Source organism: Notamacropus eugenii, chromosome X (assembly GCF_028372415.1).
Source record: "Notamacropus eugenii isolate mMacEug1 chromosome X, mMacEug1.pri_v2, whole genome shotgun sequence".
In the NCBI taxonomy this organism is placed as follows: domain Eukaryota; kingdom Metazoa; phylum Chordata; class Mammalia; order Diprotodontia; family Macropodidae; genus Notamacropus; species Notamacropus eugenii.
In genome coordinates, this window is record NC_092879.1 from 19,887,763 (window position 1) to 19,894,351 (window position 6,589).

Below are 6,589 nucleotides of genomic sequence, written 5' to 3' on the forward strand. Positions count from 1 at the left end.
TCTCAGAAACCACTTCAAAGAAATGCTAATCAATAGCATTAATACAGTCATGCCCACAAGTGGTGGTAAGGAAGAGAACTGGGACAATTCAAATATGTGTTCACTAGTTTTGTGGAATTCAAATACAAACAGATCTCTCCAGGCTATATAGTGACTTATAAAACTACAGACTAACATTATCTGTGTTTTATTGTATTAATCTGACTCAGCTTCTCTCAGCACTGAGGAGTTTTCTGTCAGCTTGATGTCTCTAATGTAGACTCCCAAATTTGGAATAAATTTAATTTTTTAAAGATTTAATGATCATTTTATGTACCTACTATGAGCCAGGTACTGTGCTAAGTAATTTACAAATATTATTTCTTTTGATTCTCACAGTAGCCTAGGGAGGTGGCTGCTCTTATTATATTTTATAGATGAGGGCACCAAGGGTTTAGTGATTTACCTAGAGTCACACTAAGTATCTGAGGCCATAGTTGAACTCAGGTCTTCGTGACTCCAAGTGCAAGGCTTTAATCCCTGTACCACCAGCTGCCTTTAAGAATGAATGTGGCCCTCGGCCTGTGTTCTCTGAGCTCAGCGGAGGAAGCCCCATCCAGAAACTCAACATGTCTATTTACAAGATCCAGGCAAGAGAGATCTTTGACTCTGGTGGAAACCCTGCTGTTGAAGTTGATCTCTACACTGAAAAAGGTCAATTCCGAGCTGCTGTGCCCAGTGGTGCTTCTACTGGTATCCATGAAGCCCTGGAACTCCGAGACAATGATAAGACCCGCTACATGGGGAAAGGTGTCTCAAAAGCGGTTGAGCACATCAATAAAACTATTGCCCCGACCCTGATTAGCAAGAAATTGAATGTTGTGGAGCAAGAGAAGATCGAGAAATTGATGATAGAGATGGATGGCACTGAAAATAAATCTAAATTTGGTGCAAATGCCATTTTGGGAGTGTCTCTGGCTGTTTGTAAGGCCGGAGCTGCTGAGAAACGTGTCTCCCTGTACCTTCACATTGCTGACCTTGCAGGCAACGATGAAGTCATCCTGCCCGTTCCAGCCTTCAACGTGATCAATGGTGGCTCCCATGCTGGTAACAAGTTGGCCATGCAGGAGTTCATGATCCTCCCTGTTGGAGCAGCAAACTTTAAGGAGGCCATGCGCATTGGAGCTGAGGTCTACCACAACTTGAAGAGTGTGATTAAGCAGAAATACGGACAGGATGCCACCAATGTAGCGGATGAGGGTGGCTTTGCTCCTAACATCCTAGAGAATAAAGAAGCTCTGGACCTGCTAAAGGATGCTATTGGTAAGGCTGGCTATACTGATAAGGTCGTAATTGGCATGGATGTTGCTGCCTCTGAATTCTTCCGATCTGGGAAATATGATTTAGACTTCAAGTCTCCTGATGATTCCAGCAGATACATCTCCCCTTCTGAGCTTGGGGACCTCTACAAGAGCTTCATCAAGGATTATCCAGTGGTGTTTATTGAAGATCCCTTTGACCAGGATGATTGGGAAGCTTGGAAAAATTTCACTGCTACTGCCGGCATCCAGGTGGTAGGAGATGATCTCACAGTGACCAATCCCAAGCGAATTGAAAAGGCTGTGAATGAGAAGGCTTGCAATTGCCTACTACTCAAAGTGAACCAGATTGGCTCTGTGACTGAATCTCTCCAGGCGTGCAAGCTGGCCCAGTCCAATGGGTGGGGAGTAATGGTTTCCCATCGTTCTGGGGAGACTGAAGATACCTTCATTGCAGACCTGGTGGTGGGTCTCTGCACTGGGCAGATCAAGACTGGTGCCCCCTGCTGATCTGAGCGTCTAGCCAAGTATAACCAGCTTCTCAGAATTGAGGAAGAGCTGGGCAGCAAGGCTAAATTTGCTGGAAGTAACTTCAGAAACCCTCGGGCCAAGTAAGCTCTGTGGCTAGGAGGCCTAAGAGCTCACAGGCGCCAATCACCTCTATAGAAATCTGCTCCTGTCCTAAGAATGGGCAGCACCAAGTACTAGACCAGTCTTGTTTTGGGGGCAGGGGCCTCTGCTGCTTAACTTCCTTCTCCCTTCAACCTTTCTGTGATATTCTCACTGCTTCATTAGAACTGTCTTATACTGGAGACTACCTGATCATCTGGCTCTCTGTCAGAACACCCTTTATCATCTTGTGACTGGGATAGATTGACCTGTTCTGTCCCCCAACCCTGGTGTTGATGTGTGGAGCCATGTACTTGTGATGCAGCCCGATGAGCCCAAAGGCCAAATCTTAGTGGCTTCTATGTGCAGAATAAAAGTATTCAGTAAAAAAAAAAAAAAAAAAAGAATGAATGTGGACCAGGTACACCATGTTGGAAGGTCAAGATGCCAGGGATTGTCTGCTGGGTAGCCAAGGCTTCTCAGTTCTGGACCCATAGCTATCAGATTCCCCTGGCAGAAGAAGACAAGGAGAAGACAGCCTTCTTCTGCCTCACAGGAACAGACAAGTTTGAACACTTGACCCAAGACAATCAGAAGGAACACTCTAATTCTTAGACATTTGTGGGAAAGAGTATGTATGTGTGTGTTGGGGGTGTTAGGGGAGGAGGCCATGGATATGGATCATGGCACATATTGTCAGATTGTTTTTCAACACACTAATTGTTTCTCTGAGTAGTATTTCTCACTTTTTTTCTTTTCCTTATAGTTCTTTCACATAAGGATGGCTTTCTGGAGAAGGTAGAGGAAAGATAGAGAGGAATATTTGGAATATGGAAAAACAAACGGTATCATGCAATTTTACTTCTTTACAAAAAGGTTCATGGAAAACACAGAGACATGGGCTACCAGTATGACCTCATTGTCTTTGGATAACCTTTGAAGAACAAGAGAAAGTAACACAACAGGTGGAGTGGGCTGGTTTGAAGGTGTCAGTTGACTATTGCTAGTTTTGCAGAGCTCCCTCAAGTGTCTGTGCCACTTAGTCTCAACAGGACAGTAGTGCTGATATGGAGAAATCCAGAGAAAATGGTTATGCTCAACAGCTAGCTAGCTAAAGACTAGTTGCTAGTTAAACAGCAAATCATAGAAACAATCAACAACTTCATTCAAGAGAATGACAATGATGAGACAACCTACAAAACTTATGGACTGATGCAAAAGCAGTTCATAGAGTAAGTTTTTTAAAATTGAACTAGAAAAGTAACAAATTGAAAATCGCCCAGAAAATATCAAATCAGAAATACTGATAACCAAAGGAGAGATTAATAAAATTGAAATTAAGAAAACTATTGAACTAATAAAGAAAACTAAGAGTTGGTTTTATAAGAAAACCAATAAAATTGATAAACCTTTGGTCAATTTGATTTAAGTAAAGAAAGAAGACAACCAAATTACCAATATCACAAATGAAAAGGGTGAACTCACTGCCAATGAAGAAGATATTAAAGAATAACTAGAATCTACTTCACCCAACTGCATGCCAATAAATTTGACAATCAAAGTGAGATGGAAGAATTTTTAAAAAAGCACAACATAAATTGCCCAGAATAACAGACAAGGAAGTTGAATACTTAAATAACCCCATCTTAGAATAAGAAATTGAACAAGCCATCAATGAACTCCCTCAGAAAAAGTCTCCAGGGCCAGATGAATTTACAAGTGAATTCTATCAAACACTTAAAGATCAGTTAATTCCAATAATACATAGACTCTTCAGGAAAATTGGTCAGGAAGGAGTCCTACCAAATTCTTTTTCTGATACAAATATGGTTCTGGTACCTAAACCAGAAAGAACCAAAAGAGAGAAAGAAACTTATAGACCATTTTTTCTAATGAATGCAGATGCAAACATATTAAATAAGATATTAGCAAAAAGAATACAGCAACTTATCATGAGAATAATACATTATGATCAGGTAGGATTTATACCAGGAATGCAGGGCTGCTTCAGTATTAGGAAAACGATCAGCATTATTGATCATATCAACAACAAAACTTATAGAAATCATATGATTATGTCAATAGATGCAGAAAAAAATTTGGATAAATGCAACACCCAGTCCTATTGAAAACCCTGGACAGCATAGGAATAAAGGGAGATTTCCATAAAATAAGAAGCAGTATCTACCTAAAACCATTAGCAAGCATTATATGCAATGGGGATAAGCTAGATGCATTTCCAATAAGATCAGGGGTAAAAAAGGATGTCCATTATCACCACTATTATTCAATGTGGTATTAGAAATGTTAGCATTAGCAATAAGGAAAGAAAAAGAAATGGAAGGAATTAGAATAGTAGAAGAAGAAATTAAGTTATTGCTCTTTGCAGATGATATGATAATATACTTAGAGAATTCCAGAGAAAAATAAAAACCTACTTGAAATAATAAACAATTTTGGCAAAGTTCCAGGTTATGAAATCAACCCAAATAAATCATCTGCATTTCTATATCTTACTAACAAAGCCACACAGCAAGAGATAGAAAGATAAATCCCATTTAAAGCTACAGTAGACACTATAAAACATCTGGGAGTCAAGATGCCAAAACAAATCCAGGGACTATATGAACACAATTACAAAACCCTTCTCACACAAGTAAAGTCACATCTAAGTAAGTGGAAAAACATCAGTTGCTCATGGGTAGGCCGAAGCAATATAATAGAAATGACAATTCTGCCTAAATTAATCTACTTATTCAGTGCCAAACCAATCAAACTACTAGATAATTATTTTCTAGATCCTGAAAAAACAATATCAAAATTCATCTGGAAGAATAAAAGATCCAGAATATCAAGTGAATTAACGATAAGAAATGCTAGGGAAGGTGACCTAGCCCTACCAGATCTCAAATTGCATTACAAAGCAGCCATCAACAAAACCACTTGGTATTGGCTAAGAAATAGAGGGGTAGACCACTGGAATAGGTTAGGTACTCAAGACACAGTAGTCAATGAATATAGCAATCTACAGTCTGATAAACTCAAGGACCCTAGCTTCTGGGATAAGAATTCATGGTTTGACAAAAATTGCTAGAAAACTGTAAAACAGAGTGACAGAAACTGAGCATAGATCAACACCTGACACTGTACACAACAAAAACGTCCAAAGGGATACATGTCTAGATATAAAGATTGATGCTATAAAAAAATTGGGGGAGCAAAGAATAGTGTATTTGTCAGATTTGTGGAGAATAAAGAAATTTTTGACCAAACAAGAAATAGAGAACATTAAGAAGTGCAAAATGGATAATTATGATTACATTAAATTGAAGAGTTTTTGCACAAACAAACCCAATATAACCAAGATTAAGATAGAAGCAGAAAACTGGGAAAGAAGTTTTGCTGCTAGTGTCTGTGATAAAGGCCTCATTTCTAAAATACATACAGAAATGAGTCAAATTTATAAGAATACAAGTCATTCCCCAGTTCATAAATGGTCAATGGATATGAACTGGTAGTTTTCAGAGGAAGAAATTAAAGCTTTCTATAGTCATATGAAAAAAAATGATCTAAATCCTTATTGATTAGAGACATGCAAATCAAAACAGCTATGAGGTACCATCTCACACCTTTCAGATTGGCAATCATGACAAAACAGGAAGATGATAAATGTTCGAGAAGATGTGGGAGAATTGAAACACTAATTCATTTTTGGTGGAGCTGTGAGCTGATCTAGCCATTCTGGAGAGCAATTTGGAACTATGCTCAAAGGGCTACAAAAATGTGCATATCCTTTTACCCAGGAATATTGCTTCTTAGACTGTATCCCAAAGAGATCATAAAAATGGGAAAGGGTCCCACATGGTCAAAAAGATTTATAGAAGCTCACTTTGTGGTGGTCAAGAACTGAAAATTGAGGGGATCCACATGAATTAGGGAATGGGTGAACAAATTGTAATATATGAATGTAATGGAATATTATTGTGTGTGTGTGAACAAGAAGACTCCAGAGAGACCTGGAAGGACTTATATGAACCGATGCTGAGTGACAGAAACAGAACCAGGAGAATATCGTATACAGTAACAACCACAGAGTGTGAGGAATTTTTCTGGTAGACTTAGCCCTTCACAGCAATGCAAGGACCTGAAACATTCCCAAAGGACTCTTGAGGCAACATGCCATCCACAGCCAGAGAAAGAACTAGGGAATTGGAATGCAGAATGAAGCAGAATATTTTCTCTTGTGTTATGTTTTGTTTTGGTTTGTTTTTTCTCATACATTTCCCCATTCATTTTAATTCCTCTACACAACATGACTAATGTGAAAATATGCTTAATAAGAATATATGAGTAGGACCCAAACAAGATTGTAATTCATCTCAGGGAGGGAGTGGGAATGGAGGGGGAGAAAATCTAAGACTTGTGGAAGTCATTGTAGAAAACCAAAAACAAATAAATTAATGAAAAAGAAACAAAAAGCAAGTGGCTAGGTTTATGTCATTCATTGTGTACAGGAGACTTTGGTCTTTGGTGCTACCTGAAAATGGGGCTAGACATTTAGTTAACCCCATGACCAAATAAAGGTTTAAACCAGAAAAAAGAATTGGTTTTAACTATAGAAGAGAGCTTTTTAAATATATTGTTGTTGACTTTGAGAGTCAACACCTTTACCAATGAAATCT

At 38.7% G+C, this 6,589-nt stretch overlaps 1 pseudogene; it reads left to right on the forward strand.

Moving 5' to 3' along the window:
- Positions 1–555: 555 nt before the first annotated feature.
- Positions 556–2,311, forward strand: LOC140515630 (alpha-enolase pseudogene; annotated as a pseudogene).
- The last annotated feature ends 4,278 nt before the right edge of the window (positions 2,312–6,589 follow it).